The sequence below is a fragment of the Lycium ferocissimum genome, chromosome 1, assembly GCF_029784015.1.
Source record: "Lycium ferocissimum isolate CSIRO_LF1 chromosome 1, AGI_CSIRO_Lferr_CH_V1, whole genome shotgun sequence".
NCBI classification, from domain to species: Eukaryota; Viridiplantae; Streptophyta; class Magnoliopsida; order Solanales; family Solanaceae; genus Lycium; species Lycium ferocissimum.
In genome coordinates this window covers 25,276,823-25,290,600 of record NC_081342.1, presented here as the reverse complement: position 1 = coordinate 25,290,600, position 13,778 = coordinate 25,276,823, and positions in this window count along the sequence as shown.

Here is a 13,778-nt window from a genome sequence, read left to right as displayed (position 1 = left end):
TTATTCATAGTTTAATTTCCCACCACTTTCTACTTCTTCAACATTTTTCTTTCAAATCATGTACACATATAGATTAAATTGAGTTTGAATTAAAAAATAGAATTATTTGCTTCTTTTTTAGTTTGATTACATAAATGCTTCTATGAAACTAATCCTATTAATTTCTGACTTTTTTGCAAGTCATTTATGGTAGGAGAGGAAATATGTCATTATTCATTAATTTGTATTTGGGATAGTTTTTTGTTACAGGTGCGCTATGTTCATTTGTTTTTGCGTTACAGCTTGAGATATACAAATAGGCTTCTTCAATGTGAGATTTCATAATCCTTTTCAATTTCAATTCCAATCTTACCTGAGTTTTCTATGGTAGGATAATTCTGGACGCGATCTCTATTCTGCTTTACCTTTTGAGTCTATTTATTATGGGTTCAATTATGTAGAGCAATAATCACCTTTCACCTTTCGTTTGAAAGATGGAGATGGGATACAAAAATCAACTCGGTGCGTTACTGAGATGTATGCATAGGCTAAAGCAAAGTTAATAGAAGCTTGAAATAGCAACCAACAGAAGTTGGGTAAACTTACTTCAAAAACGGAATATCATAATTGTGGTAGTGAATTGGAAAAAAATTAATTTAAAATATAGATAGATAATATTCTAAATAAAGCTAATATTGGAGATGATCATAGCTAATACTCGTGTAGTAACAATAATAATTTAATATGCTCAAATAAATAAGATATCTATACTTCTTTAATGATTAATTTTTTTATATCGGCCGCACATCGCGCGGGTACTATTGAACAATCGTATGATAAAGTACTTAAAAATGTAAACAAATAAAGATGGAACAAGAAAAGAAAAAGTAAATATACCAAAAATTATAGTGTAGAAATATATATATATATATATAGAAGGACAAGGCATGTTTGAATTTGAGATGAGAAAGTCTTTGAATTATGATTTTAAAAAAATCATACGGATAAGGTCATATTATGATTTCGAAATTTTATTAAAATATATAAAGTAAATAATAAAATAATGCCAAAAGTTATTGCTAACAAATTTAGACAACGAACTAAGCTTATTATTGGTTTGTTTTTCATAAATATTAACTATTATAACACGTTGAGTTGCTAAATATGCTCACATTCTATCATGTAAATTTTACAACAAGCTGAATTTGAAATAGTTCAATTGAGAACATCGTATTTTTCAAGTAACATTTTCTTATGATAAATAATAATAATAATAATAATAATAATAATAATAATAATAATAATAATAAATTTAATACTAGTGATACTTAAAAGGCCAATATCTATCTATATAGAATAGGAGAGGCAAAAGAATGATGGGATGACAAGTGACATCACCACAAAAATCAGAATTTAAAAATACAAAATATAAATGAAATGGAAAAAGGGAAAATAAAGGGGAAAAGAAAAGTAAAAAGAGAAGGCGGTTTACGTTAGGAATTTTTTTTGTGGGTGGGGGGGGGGGGGAAGCTATCTGATCTTTTATATTCATTGTTTAAACTAAAAATAAATTTTAATTAACCAACGTATCTGAACTACTCCTTTTTTATAGAAAAACTTGCAGGTTACATTACATATATTATTAAAAAGAAAGAGAACAACAACAACAACAACCACCAAAAAAAAAAAAAAAAAAATCCTACGTAAACTACCCCATTTCCCCACTAACTCCATTTTAGACCCCATCCACTAAAACTTCATTGCCATAATCCTATTCATTTTATCTGATGACGACTTAATTAATGAAACCACTTTCGGAAATTGCTCTATACCTACAAAAGTAGCGCTACTTTTATTTTTCATTTCTTCTTCTTTTTCCATTTCAGATTTTTTTGAGGGTTGATTTGTGCGTCAATAATTTTTTTGCAGACTCAGGTACAATCTGATTATGTGTGCAATGTCATGAATTTTTTTGTCCTTGCAGTATATAATTTGTTTCCTTCAGCTTCTTATAGTTTTAGTTATTAAGTACATTGCGATTAATTTGTTAATGGTGTGAGAAATTTTGGGCTGTGAAAACAAGAGCTTGAATGAATTCTTTTAACCGAAGACAATATCTTTTTGGCTTAAGATAATTATATATATATATATATATATATTAGTAGCCTTTTTAATTTGTGTAATCCCACAAATTAATTAAACTGCAAACTTTAATCATATTTTGTGTTTAATTCTCAGGCACGACGTAGCAGGAGTTTCTTGCACGACGGAAATCATCATTTCCCTAATGAATTACTGGTTTGTGCTTCTTTACACACTTATTATATTGTTTTTTATTTGAATAATCGGATTATTGTTAGGATAGCAAAAAAACGGATTCAAATGTAAATTATTTTCTTGGTGAGTTTAATTTTATTAATAACAGTTTTTAAAATTTAGTGTAAAAAATTAGAAGGACAAGACTTAATAATTTGAGATGAGAAAGTAATTTGAATTAAGATGAGAAAAGTCACATTATGTATAAGATAGTCACTGAAATATTAACAGATAAAGGTCAAAATAAAAAATATTGAAAACTTGAAAGAACTCCAAGCAAAAAACCAACAGATTAAAAACATTATTTAAATTCTAAAAAACAAAAAATCTAAAACACAATTTAAATACTCATAGAGCAATTTCAATAAGTAAAATTCAAAATTCAAAAGTTTGTATTGATAGAAAAAGAGAAGGAAATAGTGCTTATTGCACATAATAATATAACAAGGAGTTATTTAAAATATCGATAGATGTTTTGACAGAATAATAAAAGAACTGCTTCATTAATACTTAGACTTTGGACGAATTAAAAATCATAATTTAAGTAGCATATTCACAGCGTAAAATACTAAATAGTTGATATGCCATTAAGAAAAACAACATCGAAGTACTTCGTTGGATATATTATTTGTTTTCTTTAATTTCATAAAGATGTCGTTAACTGGGTGTATTATATTGGAAAGTTAGATTATATTTGATATTTTATTAAAATAATTATATATTGTAATATACTCAACAAGCGAAATTGCAATTCAAAATGATCAATATCTTTTAATATGCGCGGGTACTGATACTAGTATTCTTAATGTGTTGGCATGGTGATTTAAGGGCTCTTTTGAGAAATAAAAAATGGGTACAGTGCTAACATACTACTTCATGTGCTATATATATTACTATATGTAATAAGTGGCAATGAAAAGATTTTGTTGTCCTTGGTTCCATTTTAACTATTTGGTTGTGGAGTTTGTTAACCAAAAGGATTTGCTTCTACAAAACTACCCTTATATTTGATATTTATTGCAACATGTATCAAGTATGTTTTCAAGGAATCAAAAAAATTCCAAACCTTTTTTGGTAATACATGGCCCCTTAGTTCAACTTTTTGAATGTACCGTAACTTTTTTCTATGTCATATATTTAGCCCTACTTTATTCCTTTAATACTTAGTTTGCCGCATTCAATTTGGTAAATTTAGCAAAGTTTGAGACCTTTTAAAATGCTTAAAAAGTGGTGAATAGTGATGATGTCATCTAATAAAAATAACTATGCACAAAGGTACGAAAATAATAACTTTGTAGAACTCATTTGGTATTAGAAAGTACTTTGTGGATGATATTTTCATTTTGTACATTCTAAGATTATAGTTAAAATTGTCCTTATCTTATATCTTAATAATCATTTTATTTTAAAAATATAATTTAAGTACAATATTTAACATAATTTTGTATAATAGAAAACAAATTTCAAAATCGATCCTTAAAAAAAAAAAAAGCGAGAAGGAACAAAATTATTAGGTACGTCGTTGCATTGAGACATGATTTAATTTTTTAATTTAGTAGACTCTAGCTACTTGGGACTTATAGCATAATTATAATATTATTATGATGTAAATGTTACAAAATAATATTCCACTTAGACTAAACAAAAGGAAGAAATATCTTACATGCATTTTTTGAAAGGAAAAAAAAGTCGAAAATATGAAAAAGTTGTTCTTTTTTATATTTTGTATGATTTACCTAGAATTAATATATATTAATATTAGTTTAAAGTGTCAATTTTTTTTATTTTTAACTTTATTTTATTTAAAGTGTCAAAAATAATTATTTCTCCAGAAGCCACAATAAATTGATCAGAGTTTACAGCAAGAACCTCTCATGATTTGTTTTTCTTCTCTAAATTACGCATTACTCAATTTTGTTTTTTAGAGTTAAAGAGGTCACCCGCTACTTAAAAAGAGAAGGGAAGACGAAAAAGAAAATGAAGTTGGAAGCATAAACTATTTGATTTTTTTTCCAGATGCGTCTTCACGGCTTTTATAATTAGATTATACCATCCAAATAACAAATACATTACGTATATATAATCCAAATAACAAATAAATTATACATATGAGTGTATCGATAGCCTGTTTAAGCTAATATGTTAGATGTAATTCCAAATTTAGAAAAAAAACAAAAAGTAAATCAAATGATCTTTGTTAGCTTTAGACATCCCTTTGCTTAGACATCCCTTTGCTTATTGTATTTTGAAAGAATGGATGGCTAACTTATTACCAAGGTTCTTCAAGAAATCTGGATGAGCTACGGCCTACGGGTGATTACCTTCCCTTGCTCCAAATTCCATATTTGCTTGCTACTAAAATTTCTTTTGCTTGAATACAAAATAAAAAGAGTAACATATATGACGAACACCTTAACTATGCTATTTAATGTGAAAACGTAAAACAACTTTAAAGAGTTAAAATTTAATGTGAAATATAGAAAGACAATGATGAGGCATTTATTAGTTTTTATGTTGAAAGAAACCGAAAGAAGCTGAAGGAAGAGAGAAGCATTTCTTTTGCACGTTGCTGCTAAAAGGAAACTGCCGTTTGTTTTGTGTGATTTTTGCATCCTTAAAATTGAGTTTAATTGAATTGAATGAGTAGAATGAGGAAACGTTCATTGCTTTTACTAATAAAAATAATACAAAGTAATTACAATAAATATAGGGCAAGTGATGGCAAATATAAATTAAAGCTATTAAATGGTGAGTCTTTATTATGGGTGGAATGATGGAACCTTTAATATTTAATTTTATTTAGTAAAATAGAGAAATGAAGAGGAAAATGTCAAAAAATTGAGAAAAAAGATAAATGTCGATAAGTTTACAGAGGATCACATCACGTGACATCTTGCTTTATATTATATTAGATTGTATGTGGTTAGTAGATAAGGAGAGGACAACCAACTGGTTAATCATTATCATTATCATGCAACAGATTGGTGTACGTTTTATCACTTCTTTACCTGTAAATAAGATATGTGTTTTTACATAGTGGTTGAGTGAAAAATAATTTTATAAGATATCTCAAGCATCCGGGAAAAGATTCTTTTTATTGTAATGGTTGTTCGTGACCTTTAGAAAAAAGTTTAGCAGGATTCTAGTTTCAGAATTGTAGTCAAAGAACAATTTTTAGTTGTATTCAAAGTAATAGATATTAGATAAAATTAAATTTAACAATTGTACTCAAATGACAATTTTAATTGAATTCACACTCCATGTCTCTGCATTTTCTAATTCCGTATTTTCTAATTCCGTTCTTCTATATTGATAATATTTTTAGGAAAATATTTTTATTTTTTGTAAGCTTTTCTGATTTAAAACTCTTTGCCTAGCTATCAGCCTACTCCCGAGGGCATATGAAAACTCTTTGCCTAGCTATCAATTCAAATAGAGAATCTACTTATTCTACAAGTTTGCATTTAGTAGATTCTCCAACAAATTAAAGTTTTAATAACTTTATTGCATATGTAGTGTATCTTCGGCACATGTAGTGTATCTTCTTTCATAACGTCTTCTCTTGAATAGTTCGGTGATAATACTCCAATAATGCAATAAACAGAGCAAAGGTTAAAAAAAATATATATATGGAAATAACAATATTGTATACGGTAAAAACCGGACAACGTTTGTCCGGTGAGAACCGGGGGAATAAAGGAAAGAAGGAAAACAGTAGCGCTTAAGCTGAAGAAGCTTTGATTAAAGTCGTTGTGTCCGGCTTCGACCGTAGTAGTTGGTCCTGTCCCTCCATGGCCGAGTTGATCGTGGCCGTTTGTCCGGTTCAAACATAGCCCCACATCGCCGTGGCCGTTAGCCCGGATTCTTCATGTCCATTCGGATCGTGGCCGTTGGTCCGGATAATCAGTTATTCGCCCGCCACGTGTGGTAATCTTGTTGCCATCCGCCTCTGACAGTCGAACAGGTGTCAGATCGTACGACCTAACCTTATCCATATTAGGTTTTCTTTATCCTAAAAGGGCTCCATAATGTATAGAAGGCCCATAAAGGAAAACTATAAATAGGGGGCATTCCCTCACTTTTGGGGATTGGCTTTTTGAATCCGCAGCTTTGTACTTTGAATATATATATTAAAATTCTCTCTCACTTTGATTTCTTGATTTTTGGTCCGTTTACAGACTTAAATAATTCATAGAATCACTCATTCAACATTGCACGGATTATATATAAAATCTTAGCTTAAATATATAATCCCCAAATATCTTTGCCCAATCAATAGCGTACCAACTCATACTTAAGCCGTTTCATAAGTAAAATATACACGTAAATCTTTTGTTCATCAAAGAATAGATTAAAGTGCCACATATCCTATACCTCATTCACAAATTTAACTTATTATCCAGTTTCGGGTAAAATGGTTTAGGCGCCCACCGTGGGCATTGGATAATAGTGGTCTTTGATCTCGGTTGCAACTCATTCATCTAAAGATCTCGGATCTTTTGTTAGTCTCGTGAAAACGGACAAAATGGCAAATGTGGACAATCCGGCCACGTCAACAACGAGATCGTGGCCGAAAATGAGAATCCGGCCAGGGATTACAGGTGAATCCCGTTGACCCGAATTCCGTCGATTCGAGGGAGGGCCTCAACCGACAAAATACTGTGAACCAGGAGAATGATGCCCAGCCGGCTACCGATCCTTTAAATACTCTCAATTCTGTCACTTTATCCCGGGCACAAGGCCAGAAAGTGCCAAATATCCCGGATGATATTAACTTACGTCTTATTTTTGAAATGTTTCGCAGAAACAAAGAGCGGCTATTGCCGAACAGAGTAGCAATAGCCCAACAGAGTGCAAGGATGAAGCGACTCCGAGAAGAATAAGGGCGTCGCCGAACCTCGAGAAGAAGTCCGAATGGTCGAGGAGCAACGGCTCGGGTCAAGCCTGTCCACCGAGGCACCGAGAATGCTCGAAACATTGGCAAAGCGGGTAGACTCAATCGAGAAAAGGGTGGAGACCTATAACTCTCGGGAGGACTAGATCCCGAGGGCTCCGCCCATTCTGAAGGGACCGGATTCGAGCGATATATTCGGTAGGCCCTTTCCTCACGAGCGCGGCTCCGAAGTTAATCCCAAAGAGGTTAAAAGATGCTTGATATCCGTAAATATGATGGCACGACGGATCCTCGGAACACGTGACCTCATAACCCTCGTGCTATAAAGGGCAATGATGTTGAAGAAGACGAGATCGAGTCCGTATTCTCGAAAGAGTTCGGGGGAAACGTTGTCGGGTGCGGGCATTGACCTGGTATGACCATCTTCCCGAGCATTCAATCACTTTTGAAATGCTCGCGGATGCGTTCATAAAGGCTCATGCCGGAGCCAAAAGGTCCGTGTCCGTAAGGCGGATATTTTCCGGACAGCCCCAGAGGATGACGAGTTACCCAGGAGTTCGTCAATCGTTTCCAAAGGGAACTATGGGAACTCCTCTCGGCTCCTCGAAAATGGTACGCACAAGCATTCAAAAGGGCTTAATCCCGAAGTTCGACGGCTCATTCAAACTAAAGGAAAATTTCCGGAATACGAGGTCGCGGCACAAGCGTACGTGCACAATGGGGATACGAGTCCAAGATCGGGTAGGATGATCAACTCGAACTTCCTCGGGTCGGAAATCTATGTAAAGGATACGAGAGGTCTAGAAAAAATTATGACCCGCAGATACCGCCATCGAGGGAAAGATACCGCCGTATTCTCAATCAAAGAAAACAAGCTTCGGGCCTGGTAAGCCGAGGTCCGGCCGGTCAATTCTCCGGCAGGGGGGATAGAAGAGTCCGAACGTCCATCAAATAGCCGAGGGTTGTCGTTTAGAAGTGATGCCGAAAGTACCGCGACTCGCGCCGGACCCACCAAGGATCTCCGTAATATAACTTTAGTGTCAACACCTCGGACCTTGTCTCGGTATGTCGCATTCCGGAAACAAGGTGGTCGAGACCGTTGAGGTCGGATCCCGCCAACGGACCCGAGCATGATATGTGAATACCATGGAACTCATGGTCACGGGATCGAAGATTGTCGCCAATTAAGAGAAAGGTGGCTCGTTCTTGAAAAATGGGCACCTTTCGTGAATTCTTGAGCGAACGGGCAAAAACCCACTACAAGGAAAGGGAATCGAACAAACGAATTGAAGCGGTGTAGCCTCAACATATAATCAACATGATAATCGGGGTTACGGATGCTCACAGAGGGCTTCGTAACGAAGTCACGCTGTGAAGTTTCAGCCGGTTGCGAAAGCGTAACCGGATTGTATACCCGAGGGCTCTATCACTTTCGGAACGAGGATACGGAAGGCATCATTCAACCGCACTAATGATGCGTTGGTAATTTCTATTCTCGTCTTTAAGTCTCAAATTAAACGTATTCTAATTGACACGGTGTGGCTCGGCCAACATCATCCCGGCTGGAGAGTGGTTGAACGGCATAAGGCTACTCGACCGTATCATACCGGTAGCTCCGGTGCTCAATGGGTTCAATATGGCGAGCGAAACTATGAAGGGTGAGATTTTCTTGCCGGTCAACATTGACTCGCACCATCAATAGGATCGTGTTCTATGTAATCGAAGGGGATATGAAATATAACGCATTCTTTGGAGTGACCGTGGATACATAGCATGAGGCCGTGCTGCCTACATTACATCACCGCTCGAAGTTCTCGGCAACGGGAGGGTAAAAACCATCCGGGAGAACAACCTTTAAGCAAGAGAGATGTTCGCGGTCGAAGAATCACCACCCCTACTCAAAAGGCGGATCAAAAGGAAGAATCGTCGGGGGACAAGGATTCAAATAGCAATTACCGTTAACGGAACGAAGCAAAAGAGATTAGACCCGGGCACGAAGAAGACGACTTGAACATACCTAGATCATTCGTCTTGCCGATGAATGGATGCAACAAAATCTACGGTGGAGGGCTTGTCACGACTGAACCCCGTAGGCCGTGACTAGTGCCGTAGAATTGGGCACCCAAACACATTCATAAATCCGAGTGGCGAAACGGATGGTTTATACGTACACAAATATCAAACGACGTCTCTCGCATTACATCAAGCGCGCAAACATATCTCAAACACAGCCATATATATATCGAAGCCGACAAGGCTATCAAATGAATGGCGCAACGGCCCAAAAACATATACAAATGCAAGCCGACGAGGTCGCGCGACGAATGGGATCGCCGTAACAAATAACATACAAACGCGAATCGGCATGCATGGGCGTATAACCCACATACATGTCCACGTACCTCTAAACGGACAAACAGTAATCATATGACGGGAAAGGGCCCCGCCGTACCCCCCGAACAAATATATCAAATGCAACGAACGAATATATGCCAAAATGTGGCTCCTAATAAAGGAGCACTCCAAACGAAGAGGGTGTCCTAAACGGGTGGATCCGCAAGTGTGCGTACGTGCACGTGGTATGAAAACGCACTTCAAGAAAAAGGGCCGTACGAAATATGTACTGAGTATGCAAAGCAGAAGATATAGTATACAAGTCTGAATCATACTCGAATAGAAGTACAGAAAGTAAATGGGTTTCCAAAATCTCAAAATGTTTACTTTCAAAATAAAAAGTCATGCATAAGGCTCGAAAATATGGTCGCCGGCGCAGTGTCACGGCGCCATAACACAAAGATAACACCGAAAGTTTCAAATCTCCGTATCCCCGTCACATATCATACACGGATAACACCGTACACGAGATAACACCAAATATAAGCGGAACCCCGCCCTCGACGAGGGGCTCGGTGAACCATAAACACGAAGATAACCTTACTATATATCATAGTGCGCACGATATGTAACCGGCCCGGACTCGCGAAAGATATAACGAATGCACGAACGGAGTCGTGAGTAACCATATGCATAAAATCATTATCATAGACTCAAATGATAAGTAAAATGACCATACTTAAAATCGGGATATTAGTCATATCATATTTTGTCACGAGTCATCAGAACTACTAAAAGAAGAGTCGCGGGGCCCACGGACGGGTGTTGACCCGAGTCGGGCCCGCCTATGAAAATCATACTCATCATACGCCATATAATCATCTACGAGCATATCGAGGGCAATCCGAGCCTTTACGGAAAGATACGGGCGTTCGTAGTTAGGAACTTTTTAAAAGCCAAACTTTTTATGCAAAAGTTGAAAATCAAACATTTCAAAGACATAAAAGCCAATATTTCATCATATCAACATATGCATTCCAAGAAACGAATAAGAGTCATAAACATGCTCGGATTGCGAGAATCGAATTTCCTCGAAGCTCGTGTCATAGCCTACTTAAGCTAAGAGCGTACCCGAAAAGAAGAAAGGATTGGCTTTACATACCTCATACGCACTCAACGCTAGCTCAAACTCAAGATAATTCCAACCTACTTCTCGGGCTGCCCAAGTTCTACAAATAAGTCATAATATGCCAAACATTAGCCATAGGCATTTAGGCATTTAATTCCAAATTACAGCCCTTAATTCTACGAATTGCGCATTTCCCCCCGTAAATAGGCCAACCCCGAGAATTTAACTCGGCCAAATCAACAACAACAACAACAACAACAACCAACCTAACAACATTAATAATCAATCCGAAAGGCAATACAACATTAATAACTCTCTTTTCCATCATTCAACAACTTTCAATATATTCAATTCAACTACTTACCTTCAAGCCAACATCGACGCTTATACATTCAAATACTAACCCGAACCCATACCAACAATATTTAAAGACATTCTAAGCAATTCATACAACATTTTCGACAATCCAACAATTGTTCCAATCTACTGGAAATGTCGGTCCCAAACTGAGAACACAACTATACTCCATCCCTCACTTCCAAATCATGATTTGCACCAACAATTCACATTCTAACAATGTCATACTCATAATTATGCAAGTTACATTAAATGTACAATAACCTTCAAATCAGCCCATACCATCACAACATCAAACTTGTGAGTCATTAAACTATTATAGACAATATAGAATTTATAACGACAACATTCAAAATACTAATTAACAATAATCCATTTCTTGTCACATAAATAGCCTACATTCGGCCAACATCTCTCCTACAAACATATATAGATGATTCTCATTCATTTCTCCACTCTACAACAATCACAACATGCTAACTAGGCTTTAATTCATAGCTTGACAACACAACACACACACACACACACTAGCTAGACACTACATTCACAACCTCCGCTCCAACATGCCATATTTCATGATATTCATCCATTTTAGCATACTACAACATGCATACAACCTTTATAACACATAAAACATAATCAATTCTTACCTTTCTTCTTTCACTCCACACTAGGCTAGGGTTTGCAATTGGCAACGAATGGTTGGATGACGCTTTCGAACAACTCTTCCACGCTACTTAGGGACCTCAACTTAGTGGGTTTGCATCAAAGAAATAATTTTGGGATGGCTTGAATTGAAGTTGGAAAATTAAGGTTCTTGGCCGAGAGCCATGGTTGATGGTTCTTCAACTTCTATTTTTTTTCTAAGTGTTGGAAATGAGGTTAGATGACTTAGAAGTCATCTTTTAAGCTCTAAGATGATTCATCCAAGTGTCCGCTTGGCCCACACAAGGTTGGACCAATTAAAAATTGTCCACAAGTGTGGTGGGCCTTCCTCCAAGTCACACGGCCAAACAAAGGAAAAGATGCATGATTTTCAACTTTCATAAATTCCAATTTTGGTCCCAAATTTTCCTAAGTGTTCCATACCAACAAATTCATGAACAACTTATGTCTCAAAATAAAATCGAAGGTCAAAAGTCTCGACTTTGCATCCCGGAATGGTTTTGGACCCTAACTTATCACGGTTAAAACCGGATTGTCCCGATGTCTGAAATACGGGACATAACGGAGCCGGAACAAGTCATCTTGTTCAATATCTACGGACAGAAAGGTATACCTGGCGCAGGGGTTAACAGAGCTCGGGGAACAAGTTAATTAAATTTCTTCGATCTAACGCCGATTGTTTTGCATGGTCGCATATAGATATGACGGGTGTGCCGCCGAAGTAACAACTCGCAAGCTTAGTCTCGACGGGAGATTTCTCCCGGTAAAGCAAAAACGGAGGCCTATGGCAGAGTCAAAGCATGCCTTCGTGAAGGATGAGGTAACAAAACTTTCAAAAATAGGCTCTATTCGGGAAGTAAAATGCTCGATTGGATGGCTAACGTAGTGGTGGTGCGAAAAAGGTAATAAATTTCGAATGTGCCGTATCGATTATGAGGATCTAAACAAAGCATGCCGAAGGATTCGTTTAATGCCCCACATCGATAGAATGATCGATACGGCGAGTACGGCATGAGATGTTAAGTTTTCTCGATGCTTACTCTGGGTATAACCAAATTCGGATGCACCCGGACGATCAAGAGAAAACATCTTTCATTACCCGATACGGGACTTATTGCTATAATGTCATGCCTTTCGGATTAAAAAATACCGAGGCAACCTACCAACGCCTAGTTAACGGGATGTTCGAAGAACAAATAGAAAAAACAATGGAAGTTTATATTGATGACATGGTTGTTAAATCCCTAGAAACAGAGGACCATTTAAAACATTTGCAGGAAACCTTTGACGTGCTCGAAGATATAATATGAAGCTCGATCCGGAGAAGTGTGCTTTCGGGTGTCCCGTCGGGTAAATTCCTCGGTTCGTGGCATTAAATCGGGGAATCGAGATTAACCCGACAAGATCAAAGCAATCGAGGATATCGAGGGCGGTAAATAACGTCAAAGGAGTGCGAGGCTTACCGGAGAATGCCGCACCGAGCCGGTTCATACTGCTGTCTTCGGTGACAAGAACCACCGTTTCTTCTCCTTACTCAGAAAAGCACCGACTTCACATGGACACCGGAAAGCGCGTAAAGCCTTACAAGAACTAAAAGAGTACTTGTCCGGCCCTCGCTTTTGTCGCATACGCCGAAAGCGGACGGCTTTTTCTGCCTCGCCGTGTCGAGAGGTAGCGGTAAGTGGAGTTTTGGTCCGAGAAGAATCGGTACACAATTTTCCATTTATTATGTGAGTAGGACCTTCGGGGATGCGGGAGACCCGTTATCCCCACCTTGAAAATTAGCGTTAGAAGGTAAGCGCCTTCTAAAGCTCAAACCTTACTTTCAATGCCACCCGATATGTGTAGTGACCACTTATCCTTTAAAGAACATTTTGCATAAGCCGAAGTTATCAGGCCGGCTAACTAAATGGGCTTTAGAGATTAGCGGGTATGACATTGAATATAAACCTCGGACAGCCATCAAGTCACAAATCTTGGCCGACTTTGTCGCGGAACACCCGGCCATGATTCCCGAGGTGGAGAAGGAACTCCTCCTAACACCGAGGAAAGCCTCGGGTATTTGGTCATTACACACGGATGGAGCCTCGAACCTTAGAGGTT